Source organism: Palaemon carinicauda, chromosome 37 (assembly GCF_036898095.1).
Source record: "Palaemon carinicauda isolate YSFRI2023 chromosome 37, ASM3689809v2, whole genome shotgun sequence".
NCBI classification, from domain to species: domain Eukaryota; kingdom Metazoa; phylum Arthropoda; class Malacostraca; order Decapoda; family Palaemonidae; genus Palaemon; species Palaemon carinicauda.
In genome coordinates this window covers 42,941,263-42,966,945 of record NC_090761.1, presented here as the reverse complement: position 1 = coordinate 42,966,945, position 25,683 = coordinate 42,941,263, and the positions used below count along the sequence as shown (strand labels likewise).

Genomic DNA, 25,683 nt, shown 5'->3' with positions numbered 1-25,683 from the left:
ATTAATTTTTGTCTTTTAACTTCACTTTTTCTTATACTTGTATATACAGTGAGCCCCTCGCTACTTCGCGGATTCACCACTTCGCGGATTTTTTTCATAACCCATGTATATACATATATCGCGGATTTTCCGGAAATTTCGAAAATACCGCGATGTGACCGATGGTGCGAGATTGGAGAAAGTAAGGAAAATTGAATCATGATTGATTTTCAATATAAATGAAACTTTGAGGAGCAACAAAGATATCATTTGTTAGAGAGATAGAGGTAAGGAATGGGAGGTAGTGAAAAGTAGCCCACAGAGAGAGAGAGAGGTAGAGAGAGAGAGAGAGAGGTAGAGAGAGAGAGAGAGATAGGTAGAGAGAGAGAGGTAGAGAGAGAGAGAGAGAGAGAGAGAGAGAGAGAGAGGTAGAGAGAGAGAGAGGTAGAGAGAGATAGAGGGGGGTTTAAATGTAATAAACAAAATAATTTGATAGGTTATAACACATTGGTGCTTATGTAATATCAACTGTATACTGTAGATGGTTTGAATAAGTTAAGAAATGGTATAAACGATACTTTGTTAGTGTATTCGTACACTCTCAAGAGCGGCAGCTAGATGTCAGCTGATCTAATCACAGCCAAAAGTAAAACAAAAAGAAGTCAACAATACTCGATTTTTAAAACACACCCGAAATTTAAAAAACAAAACTACACGCTTTCTTAATGTGCAATTAACTATTTAAAGAGTAGCAATTTTCTAGAATAAAATGATGTTTCCCCCAAAAATAGTGGTTTGCTGATGAAATCGGATGCCGTATTTTTAGCTATGATTGAAATGGATGTAGACTCGGCATAATTTTTTCGTTTCGTATTTAATTGACACTAAGAAAACTAATTTTAGTTTCTTCATCTAAATGTAAGTATTGTATAACACGAAGAGAGAGAGAGAGAGAGAGAGAGAGAGAGAGAGAGAGAGAGAGAGAGAGAGAGAGAGAGAGAGAGAGAGAGAGGAGAGAGAGAGAGAGAGAGAATGAATCAGCTGTTGTAATCAAATGGCGTGTTTTTGTTTCGTGAGAATTTCATCGCCACGACTATAACAACAACATACTGTACTGAACTTTACAGTATTATACAGACTACTGTAATATGATAAAGTAAAATATTTTTAATCTATTTTATATGAAATGGGGCTATTTTTTTTTGTTTAAAATTTACATTTACGTATGTAAAACAACTCTCTCTCTCTCTCTCTCTCTCTCTCTCTCTCTCTCTCTCTCTCTCTCTCTCTCTCTCTCTCTCTCTCTCTCTCTCTCTCTCTCTCTCTCTCTCTCTCTTGTAAATGGTTTTCCTGCTTTGCTACGTATGTATGATTTTATATAGATACGGTAAATAATATTTGTAATAACATATTCTATAAAAGCTTTTACTGTAATATCATTATTTATCACTTTCATCATGCGCGTTAAATGCCTTCGTTTGTTTACTGAGCGTACTTTATGACGCCGTCGTTTCAGGCGGTGTCATAAAGAAAAACATTTCATTTGGAAGTCCTAAGAAAAATTAAGTAAAACATTGGTAATAACAAAATCAACATACTGTACTGAATAATCAATATAATCGATGCAAAAACTAACCTATACACAGATGTGTAAATGCGTTTGTTTCTTCATTATGATCAGAGATAAATGTAAACATAACATTGGTTGCCATTTTTTATCGTGCTTTTTGGCGTGTTTAGGAAACGCATGATATAAAGTCGCCTTTAATATTTGTGCCTGTTTTAGTTTAGGGTACTGTAGTACATGCATTAAGTGTTCTGTACATTAAAGGGTAGTTTGTTAACAGTACTGCGTACAAGGGAAGGTTTTAAAAGTCTGAATATACATGTTAAATAAATAGGTAAATATGGTGTCACTACTTCGCGGATTTTCACCTATCGCGGTCGGGTCTGGAACCTATCTACCGCGATAAACGAGGGTTCACTGAATATACAGTATAAAAATTCTTAATGTTTGTATGCATATGTGTATAGAAATGTGGTAAGTTTCCTTTTCAGTGTTTGTGCTGTGTGTGATACATATACGACAACGATACTTGCGTAGTGGCAAGGCCAGCATAGTTCCACTTCGTGGGGAACGACCTCTCCCTCTCTGGTCCATCGGTCTTCCCGTCGGCATATATCCATTAACTCGGGCACCGCAGGGGAATCGTCATCGCCTGGACCCTCTTCATTCAACTATTGTCTTCGCCTTTTCCTCTTTTCCTACGGGAAACTTGGATTCTGAGCGAAGGGAATATGGCCTTTCAAAGATTGACTACGGTCTCTCTCTTCTCAAGGTCGTTCACCTTTACTACAACAGCGTACTATTGGGGAACCTCCTTTCCCGTGCGCGGGTTAGGTTGCTCTTCCGATTGTTTGTCTCAATTATTTTTAGTGAAAATCTAATTGTATTTTAACTTTTCAGCTTTCTCCTTGGGGAACACTTTCCTTCGGAGGGTCAGTGGTTCTCACTATTAGTGAATATTCTTAGCTGATTTGAATAATTATACTGTAATTCTGTTTTTATTACAGTTACTCCGCTCCCCCCCCTTCTCCCGTGGATGTTGACTGGGGAAGGAAGGACGCAATACTTAATTCTTATTTTATGCCGCGGGCCTCTTCCCCGCAACGGACTTACCTCGTCCCCTACTCTGGGTAGGGGAGGGTGGTAGGGAAGCTCTGTCCGACGAGACGCCCGGCAAAGCAAGGGAGGAAGGGACGCTAGGCTTCTTAGGCGACCTCTTCGTCGCCTACTTCTTCTTGGTGCTATACCGCACCCACTCAGACTCCTGGGGAAGAGCAATGGGCCTCTTCCCCACAACTGACTTACCTCGTCCCCTACTCTGGGTAGGGGAAGGTGGCTGAGAAGCTCCATTCGACGAGGCTTTGGGAGAAGTAAGCGGAGAGGAGAGGCTCGTCTTCCTATGTGACCTCTTGGACGCCTTCTTCTTCTTGGTGCCGAAGCGCACCCACTGCACCTCATTCCAGGACTCGCACTCCGGACACGTGGCTGTAGGAGAACATAAGCTGCCCCTACACGACGAACGCAGAGGATAAGGGTAGGGAAGGGTATAGAATGAACACAATGGGTCCACGTGGGGACCGCGTAAGACACAAAAGGGGGGTCGGGGACACAAAGGGTCGCACTGGGTAAGGAGAGAGCGTCGAGATGTTATCGCGACGCGACCAGAGAACTTACTGGAGATCGAGACCTGAGCAAGCATGCTCTCTGAACTGGGGTTAGCCTCAGGGCATGTATCACTCCACCTGAGGTTACCCCTCATAGAAAACGGGACTAGGGTAAACTACACAAAACTCTGGTCGGTTGGGAGGAGATCCCAGATACTCCTAAGAAAGTAGTTCAAGGTAAATACTGTTAGGAAAAATACAAATTACTTAAAATTTGTGATTTGTTCCATAACCGAAATACAAACCACGCTATTTACATTGGGTTTACCTTTCGGCGTAGCTGAAATGGCGAGCCATTAGAATTTAACGAGGGTGTATTACCCCCGCGCTAGTTAGCAGGGGGATAGAGGAGTGGTAGCTAGCTACCCCTCCCCCCCTCCCCCCCTCACACACCGGTGAACTGCTTCACTTCACTTTTGGCTCGGACAATGGACAGACGTCTCTGTCTTTGTCCTCGCTTGGCAGCCATTGTTTATTTTGTCTTTACTTAATCACTTACTTTTCTTTTACTCAATATATATGTAAAAAAAAAATTCGTGTTTATGTATATATTTGAGTATAGAAATCAGTAAGTTTCCTTTTCAGAGTTTGTGCTTGTGTGTGTAGTGTACGATATCACCGTGGAGCCCTCGGCAGTTAGGCCACCACGGTGTAATTTCATGGGTCGTGTTCGAGTGTGACTACGGTCTTTCTCTCTCTCTCTTTGAGGTCGTTCACCCTTACTACGTTCCCTTCACTACGTCTGAGTAGCTTCCTTCCCGTGTGGGTGGGCTTGCTACGCCGTACGTTTTGTCTCAATTAGTTTATGAATCTAATTGTATTTGTTGATTTTTCAGCTTTGTAGAACGATTCCTTTTGGGGTTTTCGTTCTGTATTTAGTGTTCATTCATTTTTAAATTACATAGTTACATAATTATAATTGTTATAATTCTGTGTTGGTTACAGCTCTCCTTCCGTGAGTGTAAGTGGTTGTGAGGGCACATGCCTGTTGTGTAATTCTTGTGCTCTTTTCCCTCGGGATTCCTCTTCGGAGCCTTCCCGGGGGAATGAATGTTAACTAATGATTTTTGTTTTTATTTTTCCCAGTTACCGATCTAGTTCGTTTCTGTAATATGACAACGGAGTGAGCTGTCTCTTTGAGGCCTGGGGATTCGGCTGTTGCTGCCTCCCCTATAGATCTTCGTTAAGGGCGTGTCTCCTTCTCCTGGAAGTACTCCCGTGATGATTGACAGCTCTCCAGTTCATTTTTGAACACTCAGGAGGCTCGCCTCCTTGGGTGGGTAACTTTCCTTCCGAGGGAAGTTTTCCTGTCCAGGCTTGAGTTTTTCTCCTTTGGGGGGTTCTCCTCTTGCCTTTTTTTCGTGCGACTATGCTCTTGGTGCTGAGCGGTCGCACCTGCAGTTACGCTCAAGGGGCTGGGCAACTGCAGGAGCCCCTCTTCGGAGGATTGCTCTTTTTAGGTCGCTGGCTGACCCGTCTCTTCTACGAAGTGTTTCTCTTTCGTTCGCGTGGGAGTACACTCATAGAGACTCCTCTTCGGAGGACTCTTCTGCTGTTGTTGCTGTTGGCCTCCTTCGCGTAAGGCTCTCCGTCAGCTACGTCGTAAGGGCCTCCCGTCTCCCTATAAGGGTGCTTAGAGGCGCCTTTTTGAATCTTCTCCGTATGCAGCTTGCAGCTCCTACCTCCTTAGATCTCTCCGGGGATCGATCTCCAACGCCTTCCTGACCTTCCGCCCCTGGTGCAGCTGGACAGCAGTCTGACCTTGTCATTCGACGGGCAACGGTCCCTTCGGGACAAAGGGTTGCCTCCCATGGTGGGTCTTCCCTTGCGTGTCAGGGTTCCCCTGCACGCCCTTCTGCAGTGTTAGCGCACAGGCGCTCTCCTCAGTGTTAGCTCACAGCCGCTCTCCTGCTCGTCAGCGTTCTCCTGATCGCTAGCGCTCTCCTGTTCGCCAGCCCTCTCCTGTTCGCCAGCGCTCTCCTGTTCGTCAGCGCTCTCCTGATGATCGTTGCCCACTGCTGTTGTTCCTGTTGTGCGCCCTGCGCGTCATCGGTCTCCTGAGCGCTCTAGATCTCCTGCCCGTCAGAGCGCACCTGCGCTGCCAGTTCCTGATTCGCGCCCTGTGCGCCCACGTTTGCCTGCGCGACCTAGAACTTCGGTTCAGGTCTTGGGTAAGGACTCTCCTTCTCCTCGCCCTCGCGATCCGGCTCGTCAGCCTGCTCCAGCGCAGCAACGCTCGCGGTCGCCTACGCGTGCTTCTAAGCTACTATTCGCTCAGGATTCCACGCGTCACCCTTCTGCTCGCCAGCGATCTCCAGCTCGCCAGCGACCACAGACGCATCAACGTTCGCCTGCTCGTCAGCGATCTCCTGCGCGTCAATGATCGCCATCGATCTTCCACGCTTTACAGGTCCCCTGGACACCATCAGTAGCAATCTAGCGCTCGCCTGCTGTGGACGATCTCCGGTAGCTGAGTCTTGCCATAGATCTTCCTCCTGCTCGCCAGCGCTCACCTTTACTTCTGTCCTTCTGTGCGCCAGCTTTCTTCAATCGCCAGCGCACATCTGCGCGCCCTTTCCTGCCACGCACCAATGGGTGCCAACGATCTTTCCTGACCGTTCAGGATTGCCTGATAGACAGCTCGCTTCAGCACAAACCTTCCTGATGCACCTGCGCGCCTTCTGTTTAGCGCGATGCGCGCTAACCATCCCTAGTCTCTTACGCGTCAGCGATCGCCTACGCGCCCGCTCGATTCTTCGCCTGCGCGCTAGCGTTTTGTTAACGCACCACCGCTCGCCAACGCGCCGTCGCTTGCCAACGCACCATCGCTTGCCAACGCACCGTCGCTTGCCAACGCACCATCGCTTGCCGACGCGCCATCGCTTGCCGACGCGCCATCGCTTACCAACGCGCCTTCACTCGCTTACGGGCCATCGCTCGCCAAGACGCGCCATCGTTCGTCAACGCGCCATCGTTCGTCAACGCGCCATCGTTCGTCAACGCGCCATCGTTCGTCAACGCGCCATCGGTCTTCCGACCCCCCGCGCGCCCACGTGCCTGCGCGACCACATGCCCGCACGCCCACGTGCCCGTGCGCCCGCGCACATGCGCTCCAATGTTTGCCCGCGCGCAAACCAACGGTATTTCATCGCACGGACCGACGGTGTTCCGTCGCGCGAACCGACGGTGTTCCGTCGCGCGAGCCGACGGTGTTCCGTCGCGCGAGCCGACGGTGTTCCGTCGTGGGAAAAAGCCGGCTCGATTCCTGCAGTATCCATTGCTCGCCTACGGGTCATCGCTCGCCTGTGAACTTTCGGATTCCGACCGCCGGCTCTCGCCCTTCCTACCACGCTCGCCCTCCTTCTGCGCTCCCTCGCTCGCTTTCGTCTGCGCTCCTGCGTGCCCGCACATGGGCGCTTCCACGTTCGGCCACGCGCAAACCATTGATTTACCATCGCGAGAGCGCCAGGGCGATTGCGACCGCGATTCCCGTCGGGGTTTCGCAACATGGCCAGCCTGGCGAGTCTTCTGGAGCGTATTTCCAGAACACGGTCTTCACCCTGTAAACGCAGAGCATGGCACATGCAAGAGCAGGAAGAATCTTCAGGGAGGTCTGAGCAACATTCTTCTTTCCAGAACCTGGGTTAGCCCTTCCTCGTCATTCCCTGGAAGGGTCTTGCCAGGGAGCTTTCCGTTCGAGATTTCTCCGTCGGGCAAGGGGTGACTGGTTTAGCCCTTCCTCTTCTCCATCTCGTGGAAGGGGCTTACCAGGTCCTTTCCCTCCTCGGTTGCGACCCGAGGTTTTGTACAAGGAAGCTCCAGGAAAATCATGGGTACTTTGCTCCTCTCGGTCTCAAGCACCTTGGCGTTTCGTCGCCAAGTTTCGAACTTGCGGGCAAACTCGATGTTGGACCATCTAGATGCAGTGACCGAGGGCTTCCCCTCGGGTGTCTCATCCGTGGATGTCGACAAGCTCAGACACTCTTCCATCCTTGGGAAGAGCTTGTTTGTGCCCAAGGACAGAGACATGGACAGCGGTTGTGCGGAGGAAGTCGACTTCCGTTTTCACTCCTCCAAGGCGCTTTCTTCCAGACGCTGCAGACCTCCAGTGCCTCTTCTTTCAGCCTCGTCGGCCTAAGTTATCGGACCGGCCACGGCAGCTAAGACAAGGTGTCCAATAGCAGTCCCCTCCTGTCAGGGACAGGTAGCTCGGGAGGCTATCCCGGGGGGGCACAATCCTAGAGGGAGCGGCAGAGTTCACAAACTCTAGGATTGGCAACCCCCCCTTGCAGGTCTCACGCTGGGAGGATGCCTAAGGTTACTCATCCGGATAACAGCTTCCCGATGCCGATTCCTGCACGATATCCGTGATCAGCCAAGGATATCGCGCCTCGCTCTTACTATCTCTCCGTCTCTGTCAGCGAATTCAGTGTCACTGAACCTCTATGCCATGGGGTCGGCAAGAGTTTTGCCCGTTTGGGCAGAATGATCCATGCCTTAGGAGAAGGTCCTCCATAGGGTCGTCGACGGCTTCACCCCCAGGCTTCTTCAGTCGATCCTTTCTCGTAGGAAAGCATCTGAGACGGGAGTTCCGTCGTCGACCTCTCAGCTCTGATCAAGTTTGTCGAACAAACTTCGTCGAGCGTGGAACAGCAGAATCGATCAGACTGGTTACGTGGCGGCAGGACTCCTTAGGCCCTGGATCGGAAGGACGGGTACTTCCAGTTTTCATTCCATCCATCTTCCAGGAAGCTCTTGGAATTCAGCCTAGACTACAGGTGTTCCTGCTTAAGATGCGGTGTGGCGATCCCGCCGCGGCATCGCAGGTTTTTCCCCAGAGAACTCTCCCTGCTTTCCTCATGGCCGCTCAGGAGCAGGCTTCCGCCTCCTTCGCCATTTGGAGGTCTGGTCAACTCCGGTAGGCTCGGGTTCGACCTTCTTCAACGCCGGGACAAGCTTCCGGGTCCTTACCAAGAGTGAGGGATCATGGTAATTTTCTAGGAGCCTTCTCTACTTCTGCCTCAACATCTGGAGTATCTAGCCATGATATTGAGTCAACGGCCTTACCACGTTGAAAACAGCGCTTCTCGTCCGATCAGCGAAGTTAAGCAACGTTGGGTCTGGTCAGTACTAGGATGGGTGACCGCCTGGGGACGCCAGATGCTGTTGCCTCCTTCTCCGAGCCTTCCCTTCAGTTGACTGTGGCAAGGCTGAGGAGAGTCGCAGTACCTGTTCTCAGTCAAGCAGAGCTTTCAGCTCTACCTTGGAACGTTTCCTGGGTCTCTTTTCCTCATTGACCCGTCTAAAGTCCTGAACGGTCGCCTCAGGATAAGTTCCCTGTGAAGCGGCCCAAGTTCCGGTGGTATCGAAGCAACGATTAACCGGACTTTCTGGCCCCTATGGGACCAGCGGAACGTTTAGACCTGCAATGGATGTTGACCTATGGAACCTCTTAATGGTAGTGGATATTCTTGTCCTTTCCCCACATTTTGATACTGTTCTCGGACTCGTCAAAGAAAAGGGGGGGGGGGGGGGGCATGTTCCGGTTCAGGCCTATGGTCAGGACCTGAAAGATACCTCTCCATCATTCAGGCAGGCTTAGGGGCCGTAGTCTGGCCCCTCTACAGATCCTACAGTTCATGCAGAGTCGCTCCGTGCGCGACGACTTCATGGTACTGGCGTATTCCAACCAGCAAGGGACGCATTTTCATACCTTCGCATCTTGCAGTAGAGATACTGAGATGATCCGAGGTCCTCTCAATGCCACTATCGGCTCGCTCATTCCAGGCAGAGGAATGTTCTCTCCGACTATCTGAGCAGAGCCTCGCAGATAGAGAGTACCTGGGGGTCTTTGGCCTTTAGTAACCAGCAAGTCCTGGCCTGGGGGACCTGATCGCAGCAGCCTGGAACTTCAAGCTTCCGCTGTTCTTCCCCCCAGTCTAAGACCCCAAGACTCTTTGGCAAGATGCTTTCCGGTGATGGTGGGACAACATCGACGCCTGCGTCTTCCCACCATTGTTGTCTGTTGAGAATGGGTCTCAACAAGACCAGGTTGTCTGTCAACCTTTCGATGGCCCTGAGAGCTCCACTGTGACTATACGCGGAACGGTTTCCGGACCCTCTGCTTCCCCTGACAGAACTCCCGGGAGAGCTTCTCCCACGGCACAGGCTACTCAAACAACCACACTACAACATCTTTCACGAGCCGTTGCATCGCTTCGGCTTCACGCCTGGAGACACTACGCCGCCTCCTCAAGAAGAGACAACCTGCTACAGTCGCGGAGCGGAGGTCGCGTCACCTGCGATAGTCATCCGCACGGGTCTACCAGGCAAAGTGGAGAGTCTTCTGTGGTTGGTGTCGTGGGAGAGATACCTCTTCCCTTGAGGCCTCTTCTCCAGCAATAACGGAGTTATTGCTTTTCGGCGGGAGGAAACTCCTTTCCGCTCTCGGCAGTGAAGCCTATCGCTCAGCCTTCCCTGGCCTTCAGGCTGAAAAGAATAGACTTTTTCCTTCCCGCTGGACCTTTCTTCGCTCATGCGAAGCTGCGAACGTCCCTGCCCCCAGTCGGAGTGAGACCCCCTCCATGGAGCATGGTTCGGACTCTTTAGTCCCTTAGGAGAACTTCTCAAGAACCATTACGTCTGGCCTCTGATCGTATTCCGTCTTGGGGGACGGTGCTCCTGCTCACTCTAGCCTCGGCCAGTGTGTAAGCAATCTTCTTGGTCTCATACGACTCCGCCCTTTCTAGAGAATAGGGGAAGGCAACATTCAGGTTCGCTCTCGAGTTGTTTGCTAGACTCAGAATCTTGGGGTCCCGGCCCTTTGGTCCAACTCCTTCAAGATTTCGAGTCATCATTCTGTATCAGATGACCCAAACCTTCTCCTTCTTGCCAGTAAAGGAATCCAGGGGTTATCTTTGAGAACAGCTGCAGTTTGTCCTCACGTGCTGCCGGGTTGGGAGCACAGGAAGGACACAGGTGAGAGTCACCAGTATACCTCTTCAGCTCGGACTCAAGGACATTCATCTTGACCTGAATCCAGACCCTCCCCCGTCACGTCGCCCTACAGCACGATGTCGTATACATCGCAACATCCCTCGCCTTCGAGTAGAACTACTCTGTGACGCAGGTGCTACAAGCTGGAGTCTGGAAGCGTCTAATGACCTTCGCAACCCGCTTCCTGCAGGACGTGACCCACAGGAGTATCGATACGTTTCTATCGCTCTGTGGTGGCTACACAACAGCTGGTCTAACCTCAGGCTCCTTTTTGGACAGGTAGCAGAAGGTTGAGGGCATTGTTATCAGCTTTTAGTCTGCATGAACGAAAGAGGTATGTCTGGCCCTTACTTCTTTCTTCATCGTCCCCTCTACTGGGGAAGCAGCATCCTGGTCTCTGCATAGCTGACCTCAAACCTCTGCAGGTAAACCATGCTTCCTTGTGTTCCGAGTATTGAGTCAATACTGTCGCGTCCCTCATATCCTGATGAGGTGGTATTGGGAATGTCCTAACCCAGAGTTCCTTCTGGAACTCCAGGTCAACTGCCTAGGACGGGTCACACTTCTTCCTTCACACACAAGCTTATGTAGGCCAAACGTTTCCTTGCGGAGCAAGGAACTTTTGAGGTGCAGGGACTCCTTTTCTCGAGTGCGATTCACTCGGATTCTGAGTCCCTGGGTAAAGCCAAAGCCAGTATGGCTGGGGACTTTCCACCCTTCCTAAGGGGTAAGTCACCCAATGTAAATAGCGTGGTTTGTATTTCGGTTACGGAACAAATGACAAATTTGGAGATAATTTGTATTTTTCCTAACCATACAAACCTTAGCTATTTACACATATTTGCCCGCCAGCCCTGTCCCCCAAGGCAAGTCCTACCTCTAAGTGAAGTGAAGCAGTTCACCGGTGTGTGAGGGGGGGAGGGGTAGTTAGCTACCACTCCCTACCCCCCTGCTAACTAGCGCGGGGGGTAATACACCCTCGTTAAATTCTAATGGCTCGCCATTTCAGCTACGCCGAAAGGTAAACCCAATGTAAATAGCTAAGGTTTGTATGGTTAGGAAAAATACAAATTATCTCCGAATTTGTCATTTTATGTTGTTCCCTCGGGGTTCCTCTTCGGAGTTCTTAACCAGGGAATTTCTGTTAAATAATTATTTAATTTTATTTTCCCAGTTAACGATGCAGTTTTTCTTCATTCGACTAAGACTGCCAACGAAACAGAGATGTTCTGTTCATGCGTGGGGAATCTGCTGTCACTGCCGTCCCCCTGAGGACGTCGTCATGGGCATCATCCCTTCTCTTAGAAGTACTCCCGTGACAACATGGCCAGCAATTCAGATCATCTTGAAACGCTAAAGGAGGTTCGCCTCCAGAGGTTGAACAACTTCCCTTCCGAGGGAAGTTTCCTCCCCAGGTGTGAGGTTATTTCTCCCTTCAGAGGGAGTACTTCCCATATCTTAATAAATTCATCGTCTCCGACTGCTGTTGCTGCCCTTCGGACAGACTTCTCTCCCCCCTTGCTGAGTTTCTCTTCCTTCAGGGGCAGAGCACGGTCTTGGCAAGTCTCTTCTACGAAGTGTTCACCTCTCTCGTTCCCGAGAGAGGCCACTCATAGAGACTCCTCTTTGGAGGATCGCTACTGCTAAGGTCAGCTTGCTGATCCACCGGCCCTCAAGGGGCATCATCATGGGCGTCTTCTAGTCTCTTCTACGAAGTGTTCACCTCTCTCGTTCGCGAGAGATGTCACTCATAGAGACTTCTCTTCGGAGGATTGCTACTGTTATAGGTCAGCTTGCTGATCCACCGCCCTCATGGGCGTCATCACGGGTGTCTTCAAGTCTCTTCTACAAAGTATTCACCTCTCTCGTTCGCAGGAGAGGCCTCTCATAGAGACACCTCTTCGGAGGATCAAGCAGACCTTCCAGCGCAGCCTGATCGTCCTGCCAGCTGACCTACCAATCTACCAGCGCAACCTTGTGCTGCAACGTAGCCCTTTGGACTTCGGTCCTGGACTCTAACACGGACCTTTTACGGTCCCCATCGGTGGATGCTCGGCCTTCCAAAGGGCACCTCCCAGTTCCTGATCGTCCTGCCAGCTGACCTACCAATCTACCAGCGCAACCTTGTGCTGCAACGTAGCCCTTTGGACTTCGGTCCTGGGCTCTAACACGGACCTTTTACGGTCCCCATCGGTGGATGCTCGGCCTTCCAAAGGGCACATCCCAGTTCCTGATCGTCCTGCCAGCTGACCTACCAATCTACCAGCGCAACCTTGTGCTGCAACGTAGCCCTTTGGACTTCGGTCCTGGGCTCTAACACGGACCTTTTACGGTCCCCATCGGTGGATGCTCGGCCTTCCAAAGGGCACATCCCAGTTCCTGATCGTCCTGCCAGCTGACCTACCGATCTACCAGCGCAACCTTGCGCTGTCCAAAGGTCCTGGACTCTAATGCAGACCTGCTTACGGTCCCCATCGGTGGATGCTCGCTATTTTTTAAAGGGCACATCCCAGTTCCTTATTGTCCTGCCACTGGTCATCCTACCAGCTGACGCACCAACCTAGTAGCGCTACTTTCGCGCGCGCCGACGATCTTCTGCGCGCGGGTACCGATGATCTCCCGCATGCGCTCGCTGACATTCTTATGCGCGCGAGCGTCAACGATCTTCCTTAAAAAAAAAAAAAAAAAAAAAAAAAAAAAAAAAAAAAAGACTTCAGAAGTTCCAGTGTTAATGCAAGGTTGCCACTGAGTCTGCTAAGGTCAGTCAGTCGTCCCGAGAGAGCGGAGACAGAAGCCCATCCTGGTCTCAGGATGGGTGTAGTGGAAAGACTGAAGCACAGTGCCTTGAACTGGTGTTTCTTGTTTGTCTAGACTGAATCTTCCAACCTTCCTAGATGGATGGTTTGGACCTGGGAGTAAGTGTCCTTTAGGTCCAGTGTGCAAATGAAGACCTGAGGTCTTAGCCCTTGATCGAACTCCAACTTGAGGTGGACATCGACCCAAAGGGACAGCTCCTTGGCGATCCTTTTGCATGGAAGATTGTCGATGCTGGAGTCTTGACTTGTGTCGTAAAGTTTTTATTTTTTTTATTTTTTATTTTATTTTATTTTATTTTTTTTTTTTTTGTTACCAAGATCCAGTGGTCAGGGTAAACCTACAGAAATCTTCCCTACTTCCCTCCCAGGAGACTGGTGTATCTGAGAATGATTCTAAACACCAATCTCCACAGAAAACTTCTTGAAACAAGAACGACTTCCATTCCAGGAGACTTGAGTCGGAAAAAGAAGAAAGGAGGGACCATAGTGCTGCACCACACGACCTCAGCCCTCTGGACAGAGCCCGAAGGTACCTTCACTTAAATCTCTTAAAGAGATGAAGGCCAACTTTCCGGTCCTTCAGCAGCCCCATCGGTTCCTAACAGACCACTCAGTGATGTGATGGACGACACACCACACACCACATAGAGACTCACATCGACAAGCAAGTAGGAACGAGCTTGTAGCCTCTTCCCATCTAATAGTATAAACACTAAGATGGGCCAAAGTCCGTTTGGTACCACTATCAGCCCGCTTCATTCCAGACGGGAAGAACGTGCTCGCCGACAATCTGTGCACAGCATCTCAAATAAGGTATACCGAATGGACTTTGGATCGCCATGTAGCCAACAAAGACCCGACTCTATGAGGTCCTCCAACTAGGGGGTCTGTTCGCAACGCTCCTGAATCTCAGGCTACCGTTGCTCACCAGCCCTAGACCCCAAAGCTCTCTGGCAACAACGGTGGGTACAACAATGATGTTTATGTCTCGTCCCTGTTTTATCTGGAGAAGGGCACTCAACAAGGCTAGAATATCGGTCAACCTCTCAAGGACTCTCCTAGCTCCGCTATGGCATTATGCAGAACGGTCTCCAAACCTTTTGCAGCTCCTGATAGAGCCTCCAAGAGAACCCTCTCCACATAACAGACAACCCACTTCGACACCTACCACAAGCTATAGCTTTGCTATGATTGTACGCCTGAAGACTACCCAATACCTCTTTGCGAAAAGGTTGTCTAGATATCTGAGGAATTCCTGAGCATCAGTCTACCAGGCAGTATCACGTCTTGTGTGGTTGGCGTCACGTGAAAGTGTCTCTCCACTCGATACCTCGATTCCAGCAATAGCGGAATCCTCGAGTATATGTAAGAGAAAAAGATCCCTTATTCAGTTTTGACAGGTAAAGATGATCACTCAACCTTGATCCTTCACCTTCAAACTGAAAGAAAGGGACACCCTCTCATCAATAGACTTTTCCTAAACTCATACGGACTTACAACTTGCTTTTCCCCAGTCGGAATTGAGACCTTCTTCTCAAAATATGGTTCAAATCTCCGATACCTAAAGGGACCTCCTTGTGTTCCACTTCACCAGGCAACAAATTTTCTCCTGATTTAAGAACAATGTTCCTACACACTTGGACAGCAACCATACAAGTCAATGAACTTCATGGTCTCTCTTTCGACATCGCCCATTATTGAGAAGGGCGAAAGACAATGTTCAGTTTCGTCCCTGTGTATGTCACCAGACAGTCTCCATAGGTGACGGATCCTACACAAGTCTCAACTAGGTAACGGGACGGTCCAGATCATCTGTTACTGTACCCAGGGTAAGGTATGAGTCTTTACATAAAGAAAACGGCAACAGCCTGCCCGGGTCCCTCCTCTTGTCAGCACTGGGAGAGACTAGAGGAGGATCACCGAAACATCATCTCGACATGACGACTCACAGTTATGCCCCTGGTCCTTCTTAGCAGATTGCTCTGTGACGCAGGTTTTACAAGAAAAGATGTGAATGCTACAGGTGACTTTCACAACCTTTCTCCTGCAAGACGTGACCCACAGGAACTCGATACGATCTCTATCGGTCCGGTGGTGGCTGCACAACAGCTGGTTGTATACCTCAAGCTCCTTATTGCACAAGTAGCAGAAGGTTGAGGGCACTGTTACCCAGTTTTAGTCTGCATAAATGAAAAGATTTGACTGGCTCTTATTCTTTACTTCATCCTACCCTCTCGTGGAGAAAGCAGCATCCTGGGTTCTCTGCATAAGCTGACCTCAAACCACTGCAGGTAAACCATGCTCCCTTGTGTACCTAGTATTAAGCTAATACTGTTGCGTCCCCATACCCTTGCGAGGTGGTATTGGGAAGTCTTGGTTACATCAGGTTTTTCCTACCAAGACTCTGAATAACTTTACCTAGACAGTCCCACTTCTACACGTCTCAACACACGGCTTGCGTAGGCCTCAGACCTTGCGTAGCAAGGTTTAGCGAGGGCAGGGACTCCTTATTTTTTAGTACTAACATACCCAGATAAGGAGTCCCCGGACAAAGCCAAAAGCCAGAATGGCAGGGACGTCCACCCTTCCTAATGGGTGAGTCACCCCTAATAAATAGCGTGGTTTGTATTCTAGTTAGGGAACAAATGACAAATTTGTAGGTAATTTGTATTTTTCCTAACTATACAAACCTTAGCTATTTATACAAACTTTCCCGCCATCCCTATCCCCCTTGAAGTCCTACCTCCAAGCAATGTGACTAAATCACAAGTGTGTGAATGGGAGTGGTAGCAAGCTACCCCTCCCTACCCCCGCTAACTAGCTGTGTGGGTAGTTAACCCTCGCTAAATTTTAATGGCTCGTCATTTCAGCTACGCCGAAAGTATAACCCCTAATAAATAGCTAAGGTTTGTATAGTTAGGAAAAGTACAAATTATATACGAATTTGTCATGTTTTGTCTTTTCCTCCGTTTATTATACATCCAAGAAGGTAATGTGTAGAGAAGAAATGCCTTGTTTTACCATTATATATCGTTTCCCCAGTATGTTTTCCCCACCCAAAACCCCGAGTTTCCACGGGGGGTCCCCCATTATTGTAGGATATAGATATATATATATTTCTGAAACTATTCATTTGCGATGGGAACGAGTGTCATTTTCGAAGAGAGCGGACTCTTTTCTATTGAAAAAAGAATATTTTTTTCTAGGTTACATTGCCTTGTAATACAGTAAAATAATACCGTTTTTCCTACTTTGACTATCGAAAAATCATTTAACTCTGCCTGTTATCAGGAAGTTATTAACATAGCCTTTTAGGTTATGTGCAAGGCAATGAGCCTCTACGTACTGTATTGAATTTTTGGTATTATTGTACTGTATTACAGGGTAATGTAACCTAGGGAAAAAACTACTTTTTTGTCTTCTTTACAAATTGGGTGTTTGGTATATTAATATTAGTAATGGATAAACATTTTGGTATATATTTATCCTTGTTCCGTTCAGCATTTGTTGTAGTCTAGTGCTTTTGGGTTTTTATTAGGTAATATAGAACAGTGCAATAAACAATTTGTATGAAATAAGACTATTTAGTATATTTTATGGTGTTTTGGATAGTGTCCATAATGATTACTGATGGAAATCCATATTCAAGGTGGGTCAACTACCATAATTGAAAAAATATGGATTTGCGCTTAGCATCTTTGTCAATTATGTATGAGGGGTGTATGTATGATAGTGGCCACCTATACGTATGATTACGGCTAACTTAGTGGCAGTGTAAGCGGGGGTGTTAGTACCCCCCCCCCCCCCCCCCCCGTTAGGTTAGTAGGTTAGGACACAGCTTGTAGGTTAGGTTAGTGGAGAAAGTTTAGGTTAGTTAATGTCCATTTTCAATCCCCACAGGCCGAACTGGCCACTGATATACAAAGGCTCCATGTATGAAACACCTTAATATAACTGTGTACAAGTCTAATTGTAGGATATTAAGATTCATTTTCAAAAAGTTTGTTTCCACCAGTCATTATCATAAAGAACTAGACATTGAATTAAAAAAAGTTGCTGTAATGAAAACTGAGTACAGTAATGATAATGAAACACGGTCAAAATACTGGATCTTTTGTTTGCTAGACATCCAGAAACGTAGAAAATGTGATTTTCCATCCCATTCTTATGGAGTCGTATGTAGCAGTTTTCAGCATAACAAATACATCCTACTTAATTGAGCTATTGATTTATTGGGTATTTGCTCTGCTGTAGCTTTCTTTGTTCGTGATTAATCATTATTTCATTGCTCCCATGATGACAAACAGAATTTGCTTTGCTATGCGCATTAGCCCTTGGTCTAGTATTTTGGTGTTGATTATCAATTGTACAAACTTAACAAAGGCATGAATATACTCTAAAGGGGCGAATTGTAGCTTTGCGCCCCAGCCTCTGTTTGAACTAGGACTTGGCTTTCATTTCCCTTTATCTGATTAAATATAGTACTGCATATCAAATACATTTCTACCCTAAACTTTCATTATCATCATGATGAATGAAATAAGAGCTACAATTATATTGTATATCCAATACAGTCATACGTCTCTTCACGAAAGAATCTGCTTACAAAATTTTCACGCTGTGACTGGTTTCGCTGAGCCTGTAGGCTCTCGTTCCGGATGCTATGCTGAACCTTCAAGTTCTCGTAGCTGGGAGTTTTCTCCTCGTCTCGTGAATCCTATGGGTTCACACGGTTGCGCTGAACCTGCTGGTTCTTGTGACCCTTGTCGTGTTGAGTTTGTTCCGTAACTGAAATACAAACCACTCTATTTACATGGGGTAATTACTTCGGCGTATCTGAATGACGAACCATAAGAATTTTAACGAGGGTTTACTACCCCGCTGCTAGTTAGCGGGGGTAGGGAGGGGTAGCTAGCTACCCCCCCCCCCCCCCCCCACACACCGGTAAATGCTTCACTTTACTTTTGGCTCGGGCAGAGAACAGACCTGTCTGCTCTCTCCCTCGCTTTGACTGCCATATTTAATCTGTTTGCTTTTTCTTTTTCAGTGTGTTTGAAGTTGGCCTCTACTGACTATGCGTACATGCCCTGGACTTCCCGGCCTCCCTTGTGGGACCTTTATGTCGGCGGTCGACACCGATCCCCACACCTTGTGTCCTCACTGTAGGGGCCAACGGTGTGATAGTGGTAATGTATGTATCGAATGTAGGGAGTGGTCTACCTCCCAGTGGGAGAGGTTTGCGCCGGCGCCGAAAGAAAAAGTCTAAAAGGGATCTTTCTCCTTCAGAGGCTTCTTTGAAGAGAGAAAATTCCAAGACTTCTTCTTCGGTAGCCCTATCCTCCTCCGAAGCTCCCCCTCGAGCGGTCTCTTCCGAAAGGCCGGCGAGTGGTAGCGTAGACCGTACTGCTGTTGACCGATCCCGGGGTGCAGAAGAGGTAGTAGCCTCCCATAGCGAGGCGGCTGCCCCTCCTCCCCGGGAGGAGGATTTGAATATTGATTTACCTGTGTTTAATCATGATTTGTTGCAGCTTTGGGCTTCCTTGGGGCTGCAGGGTTCGCCCTCCAGGGAAGCCCTGTTTGACATGATCAAACTTGGTGCAGCTGTCAAACAATTGCCAACTACAGCAGGGATAGATCCTCTGTCTGTTGTTGATGTTGTGACGGAGGCATCTCGTGGGTCTAGTCAAACCCCCGTTCCTGTTGCTGAGGTAGCTGAAGGCTTAGATTCCCCCTCTGAACACCTTTCGAGGGAGGATCTAAGTCCTACGGTCTCTCCTGCCGGTGATTCTCCCCCACGGGGGCGTTCACTTACAGAGACTCCTCTGCGGAGGACCTATGATGGTCAGCCTGCTGACCCCACGGCCCTTCGTGGGCGTATAAGGCGGAAGGCTCGCCCTCCCCTTCGCCGTAGAGGCCTTCCTTCCCTTCATAAGGGAGTTAGGAGGCGCCTCTTCGGCTCGTCGTCACCACAGTCCTCTGCGGAGGAGATGACTCGCCGTTCGCCGATCTTGCAAGCTACCATCTTAGACCTCTCCGGGGATCGTTCGCGATCCCCTTCGGATGATGGTCGTCCTTCGGGACCCTGTGACCAGTCTCCCTCCAGACCTGCTGACCTGCCGTCACCTTTCGACGATGCGGATGCGCGTTACGCGCCACCTGATCCTGCCACTGTGCAGGCACCGGGCCCTTCGGGGCTTAAGGGCCTTGAGTGCAAATCCGCGCCTCTTGCCCTCAAGCGCCAGGTTCTACCTGCGCGCCCTCATGCTGCTGCTGCCGCTGTTCCAGTCTTAGCGCCACAGTGCTCACCTGCGCGCGTGCGCGCCCCTGTTCCTGTTACGCGCCAGGGTTCCCCAGCGCGCCCACATCCTTCTGTGCCCTGACGCCCGCCAGCAGTCCCTGATCCAGCGCGCCAGCGCCCACCTGCGCCCCAGCGTTCCCCGGTTCCTGCCTCGTCGCGTGCAGTCCAAGAGACTCCTACGTTAGCGCACAGGCGCTCACAGGTACCTCTGGACTCGCAGCGCTCGTCTGGAGTTAGGCGCGAAGCGCGCCCATCGCGCGCAGTTCCAGTTACAGCGCACACGCGCTTGCCAACGCGCCAGCGCGCTTCTACATCACAGCGCGCAGTCCAGGAGGTGCCTAAGCTAGCGCAGGGGGGCTCACAGCCACCCCAGGACTCTCCTTCCAGACCCCGCGATCCTGCACGCGTTACAGCCGTGCGCGACGCTCCGGTTGCGCGCCAGGTTCCAGTTCTCAAGGCGCCTCATGCAACCCTTCAGCACACACCTGTGCGCCCTAATCCAACTGCTCGCCCTGCTCGCCCACCGCAGCGGCGCACACCAGCGCGCCCACATCATGATGCACGCTCACGATCCCCTGCACGCCCAGCGCGCCCACAGGTTAATATGCCTGTTCTTTCGGATCAGCGCCCACCTACGCTCCAACGCGCGAACCCACCCTCGCTCTATCCTGAACCTGCGCCCTCGCGCCCTCGCCCGGTTCTTCCGGATACGCGCCCATGCGCCACTGCCCTCTCGCGCCCATCAGTGCCGCATCAGGATGCTGCGCGCCCTCGTATCCGGCCTCCTCACGCTCCGGTTCCTGCGCGCCACACGCCCTCGCCATCTACGCGCGCCCGCTCCATCTCCTGCTCGCCCACGCGCCCACACCCGCACCCGCACCATCTCTTGCGCGCCATTCCTGTGTCACGCGATCCTTTTGCGCGCGATCCTGGTCAGGGCCCATCGCGCGACCTCCAGCGCGAGCGTCGCCAGGCGGATAGGTCATTGTCTCGTTCCCCTCCCCGCAAGCGCAGAACAGCGCGCTCGCCGGAGGAGGGGCGGTTCCCGGACAGGTTTAAGGACTCTTTTGTTTCAGCTTCGTCCCTGAGTTGGTTGCCAAGACTCAGAATCCGGGAGTGCCGGACCCTACGTTCTACTCTTTCCAGGTTTCGAGTCTCCGTTCTGTAACAGATGACCCAGACCATCTACTATGCCCAGTGAGGAGTCTGATGTTGTGTCTTAAAAGAACAGCTACAGTTCGTCCCCGGGTGCGAGCCCTGTTCGTGAGCACCGGGAAGACGAAGAGGAGGGTCACCAGGAATACTATCTCGGCCTGGATTTGCAAGGTAATACATCTGGCCTTGAATCCTGACCCTTCTCCGTCACGTCGCCCTAGAGCGCATGATGTTAGTGGCATAGCTACGTCCCTGGCCTTCAAGAAAAATTATTCAGTGACGCAGGTCCTTCAAGCTGGGGTGTGGAAGTGTCAGACCACCTTCACGGCCCACTACCTGCAAGACGTGACACACAGGAGGCTCGATACGTTCTCTATCGGCCCTGTGGTGGCTTCACAACAGCTGGTCTAACCTCAGGCTCCTTAATGGACAAGTAGCAGAAGGTTGAGGGCATTGTTACCCGGTTTTAGTCTGCGTGAATGAAAAGATCTGTCTGGCCCTTATTCTTTTCTTCATCCTCTCCTTCCTTGGAGAAAGCAGCATTCTGGGTTCTCTGCACAGCTGACCTTGAACCACTGCAGGTAAGCCATGCTCCCTTGTGTTCCTAGTTTGAAGTGTAATACTGTCATGTCCCCATACCCTGACGAGGTGGTATTGGGAGAGTCCTAGCCTAGATTTCCATCTGAAGAACTCCAGGTCAACTTCCTAGGACGAGTCACTTCTCACCTTCACAAACAGCTTATGCAGGCCGCAGCAGTTTCACAGGTAACTATTGTAGATCGATCAGTGCAGGAGTTATTCTCTCCCGTAGTTTAATGCCTTTTATCAGTATAGCCGCCCGGTTTTGCACATTTTGAAGCTTTCTTAGTAGTGTATTGGGCAATTTATAGTAAAGTGAATTGCAATAATCAAGCCTTGATATTACGTGACTCATCACAAATTTTTTTTACTGCCCTCTGTTAAATGTTTTCTAATAAATGCTATGTTTCTCAGGTGATAGTTTCACACTTTCACTGTGTTCACTATTTGGTCCCTCATTGACAAATTAGAATCTATCAGTACACCCAAATTTTTCACAACAGGTACAATCCCAACATCAGCGTCACCAATTTTTATACTTTGAATTAACTGGTAATTCTTCAAAGCCACCTTTGTGCCAAAAAACATACATTCTGTTTTATCATAATTCAATTTAAGCTTTTTCCTCTGCATCCATATTATTATTATTATTATTATTATTATTATTATTATTATTATTATTATTTTATTATTTTTTATTTTTTTATTATTTATCATCATTATCATAATTATTATTATTATTATTATTATTATTATTATTATTATTATTATTACAATCTAAGCTACAACCTTAGTTGGAAAAGCAAGATGCTATAAGCCAAGGGCTCCAACTGGGAAAAATAGGAAACAAGGAAATAATACATTACAAGAGAAGTAATACAGTACAATCAAAATAAAATATTTTAAAAACAAACAAAGTTAAATTAGATCTTTCAAATATAAATTATAAAAGCTTAAAAAACAAAAACAAGGGAAGATATCCAGAGCCTTTTAATATGCGGCCCCGAGACTATATAATAAGCTCCCGCGACACATCCGAATGATTGAAGACATTAAGGCTTTCAAGATAGTAAAACTTTCTTATTTCATGAGTCGTATAACAGTGACGATTTAACAGTAAATGAACATTACGTGATATGAAACGTTAAATACTCTGAACGAACAAGGTTAAAGGACAGTGGAGGATCTGTAGAGAGTGGGGTTACCATGCTGTAAGGGACCGGAAAAACAGCCGTCAAAGTAAAGATAAATAAGATAGAACGCCGTGGCCAATTTTGTACCCTCAAGCAAGAGAACTCTAATTCAAGACAGTAGAAGGCCATGGTACAGAGGCTATGGCACTACCCAAGGCAAGAGAACAATTATTTAATTTTGGAGTGTCCTTCTCCTAGAAGAGCTGCTTACCATTGCTAAAGAGCCTCTTCTACCCTTACCAAGAGGAAAGTAGCCACTGAACAATTACAGTACAATATTATTATTCTTTTATGTGTAGGAGCATTAAAGCGACATTATTAACAGTATTTGTTTCATTACAGTATTCATATGCTGTACTAAACTTGGTAAATATATTGGTATGAAATTGATTCTGACCTCTATGGTATGCAGACATAGGCACCATTTTCCTATTAAGCCTGAGCTGAAAACTGGAGACTCTTGTCTTTATAATCGCGTACCGTTCTTGTTTCATCTGTGTCCATAGGTAAGGTTGTTGCTATTTATATGTGAGATGGGTTTCAAGTGGAAAGCTTGAATGGCCTAAGACGAGTGGATGCTTCCCAATTTATCAAAATTTATTTGTTCTTACCACATTCCATTTCTACTGTGGAAAGGGTCCTTTCATCTGTTAATGGAATGAAGAGATAAAAAACTAATTATGTTGCTCCACAAGATAATTGTTAAAGGGGAAGTCACGTTTTGACTTTCAAATAGGCTCCCAAGCAAAGGAAAAATGGGAAGTGCTATGTACAAACACCATCAACAAAACGGATAAGTTGTAAGGCTTGGTGAATGGTAATATGGGTGTAAAGGCTGGATATTCATGTTATAGCTTTATAGGTTAATTGTATTTTTTTAACTAAATGTTACATTTGCTTCGGCAGTTTTTTAGTTGATTTCAGTTTATGAAAATTCTTATATTCTTTTCAGCTTTTTCGTTCTAATGTAGATTCCTTATAAATAACAGAAACTAATGAGCTTTTATTTATTATTATAGAAAAAAAAGGATTTTTTTTTTTTTCAATATTTAACTTAGCCGGTGATTATATAAGCTGCAACTCTGTTGCTCGACAGAAAACTCTACGTTAAAAATCCGCCAGCGATCGCTATGCAGGTAGGGGGTGTACTTCAACAGCGCCATCTGTCGTGCAGGTACTCAGTACTCAATGTAAACAAAGAACTCAATTTTCTCTCTGTCGGGCTACCGGCAAGACCTACTAATTCGCTGTTGCTAACTGGATTTGTTTTCACAACTATTTGGTGAAGTACACTATTCTAGTTTTGAGCTTTCGCTATGCAGGTGTTTTATCTTCATCTCAAAACTTGAACTCGTTTTGGATAGATTTAATTATGGTGACAAAGAGAGTATGGACTTTCTTTCACTTTTAAATGGCCGACCCTTCCCTTAGACGGAAGTGTGTTTAGGCTTTTAGTAATTTTCTTATCACGTTATAGATCTATATATTTTATATCTCTCCGCCTTTATTAGGCCTCTTCGATTAACTTTCCATTTATTATAAACATATAAAAATAAATTTTAATGTTTTGTTTATATGCGACCTTTCCTGATAGTAGGCGGTCCTAACTTGGAACCGAAGTTAATCAACGTTGAGCCCGTTATATCGTATTTAGCTTTTAAAGAATTTAAAACTTTTTAAATGTAATGTTTTATGAAAGAATTTCTTTGATAGTCTTCGTACTGTTTTCAAAGATGAACTAACGTTTAGTTTTTTAGGCTACGCAGTTGTTGACGTTCAGGACGTTCAACATGCGCTCTATCGTTACGATAGAGAGAGAGTGTATCACGGTTTCACTTTGCAGTAAGAGTAAATCGATTCTGACGTTTTGTTCATTCTTTCTTAGCTTAAATGTTTTAAATTCTAATTTAAAGGAACTTTTTATTTGAAAAACCTTTCAGTTTTTTCCTTTAGTCAAATAACATGTTTTTTTGACGATATATAATTGGGCTCTTCTCTTAGGTGCGAAATCAAGAGAGAAAGAGAGAGAGAGAAAGAGACGGAGGGAGAGAGAGGAGAGAAAACGTTCCGTTCAAGCGGGTAACGTTGTTCTCGTGTTACTCTCGTCCCTAGTCTCTGTACGGGGAGGAAGGATAAAACGTTTTTAGGTTTTTATTCTCGTCCCCAGGCTATGTGCGGTGAGAGATTGAAAACGTAGTTTATATGAACTAGTGTTTAGTCTCTTTCCCAGCCACTGATTTTTTTTATCATAAAATATGTTTTCTGTTTTTTGCTGGTATTAATGAGCTTGCATTATACGACTGATTTCGCAATTACTACCTTTTAATGAAGGGTAGAATTGCGTGTTTCAGGTAGAAATCAGTAAAAGTTTCGATTTCAGTGAAATAAGTGCAAAACAGAAAATCGAAGTGATAAAGTGATATGCGCAAAGTGTTACAGTGTTGCGTCCGAGGGTTCGTCTGTTCGTGCCTGTCGTTCACCTAGTCCGGGACCTCTTGCAAGCTCCCAAGCCCAGGGGAGAAGTAATGTCGAACGACTTATGGGTTCGAGAGGCCTTGATCAACGAACAGACGTTTCCCTCTATGGTATCGGGTGTATCTTACCAAGATCTCCCCTATCATAAGACGAGAGAGACGTTTTTTCTCCTCGTCATCCGAAGGCTTTTCGCATAAGAAACCTGTCACAAGGTTTCGAAGCCCTTAAGCGAAAGTCAGTCCTTTCAGGACAGGTCCAGCGTCCTGGTTGCAGCCATTAGGACAGCTCTGACCCTATGCAGTCATCGGATAACTGCTCGCCGCCTAACAAAAGCGTAACACAGACTCCGAAAGTCTTTTTTTGTAGGCAAAGTGTTGCGGTCACAGACGTTACCCTCGTCTATTACCACAACCATTTCCGTTGATCCTTAAGGGGTTGTATGGCAAAACATGCAGTATATGCTTGCCTCCCTTATGGAAGACTATTCTGCCGATTAGTCCGTTGAGTCTAGCCGTTTATCTCATCGATATCCTGGCTTTCAGCCAACCTAACGTTCCTTTGTGCTTACTGTTGACGTTGGCGTAGCTTAGTCACGTCAGTGAGGTTGTTTAGAACCACACTCGATGCGGTCTCGTGTGGTTTTTCAGCCGCATTTGGACGTTAGGCCACTGGCTGATGCTCCTGTTGACGTTCTAGACGTTCACTAACAATCGGAGTTGACTTGTTTTGACGCTGTGCGTCAACCTCCGCATTCTAGAGTTGTTTTGACTGCTCAGTCTAGGCAGTCAAAGCAGTCTCGAGTGGACGCTGAACGTCCTCACGCACCTGTTGTGGTGACAGTTCAGTTGTTGACAGTTCACAGACTGTCAAGCAGTTACATGACGTTGCGTTCTGGTCCGCTACTAATGCACCAGTGAGAGACTCAGCTTTTATCGGACAAGGTTCCTGTAGATGAGGAAGT

At 47.8% G+C, this 25,683-nt stretch overlaps 1 protein-coding gene and 1 non-coding gene across 6 annotated transcripts in view; both read left to right on the top strand.

Annotated features, from left to right (window-relative positions):
- The window catches only part of LOC137629602 (latrophilin-like protein 1), a 511,095-nt gene that overhangs the window by 331,504 nt on the left and 153,908 nt on the right, over nucleotides 1–25,683 (top strand). The window lies entirely within an intron of this gene.
- On the top strand, nucleotides 8,264–8,382 carry LOC137629871 (5S ribosomal RNA). Its single transcript, XR_011041615.1, has one exon. It is a non-coding gene; the product is annotated as a 5S ribosomal RNA (ribosomal RNA).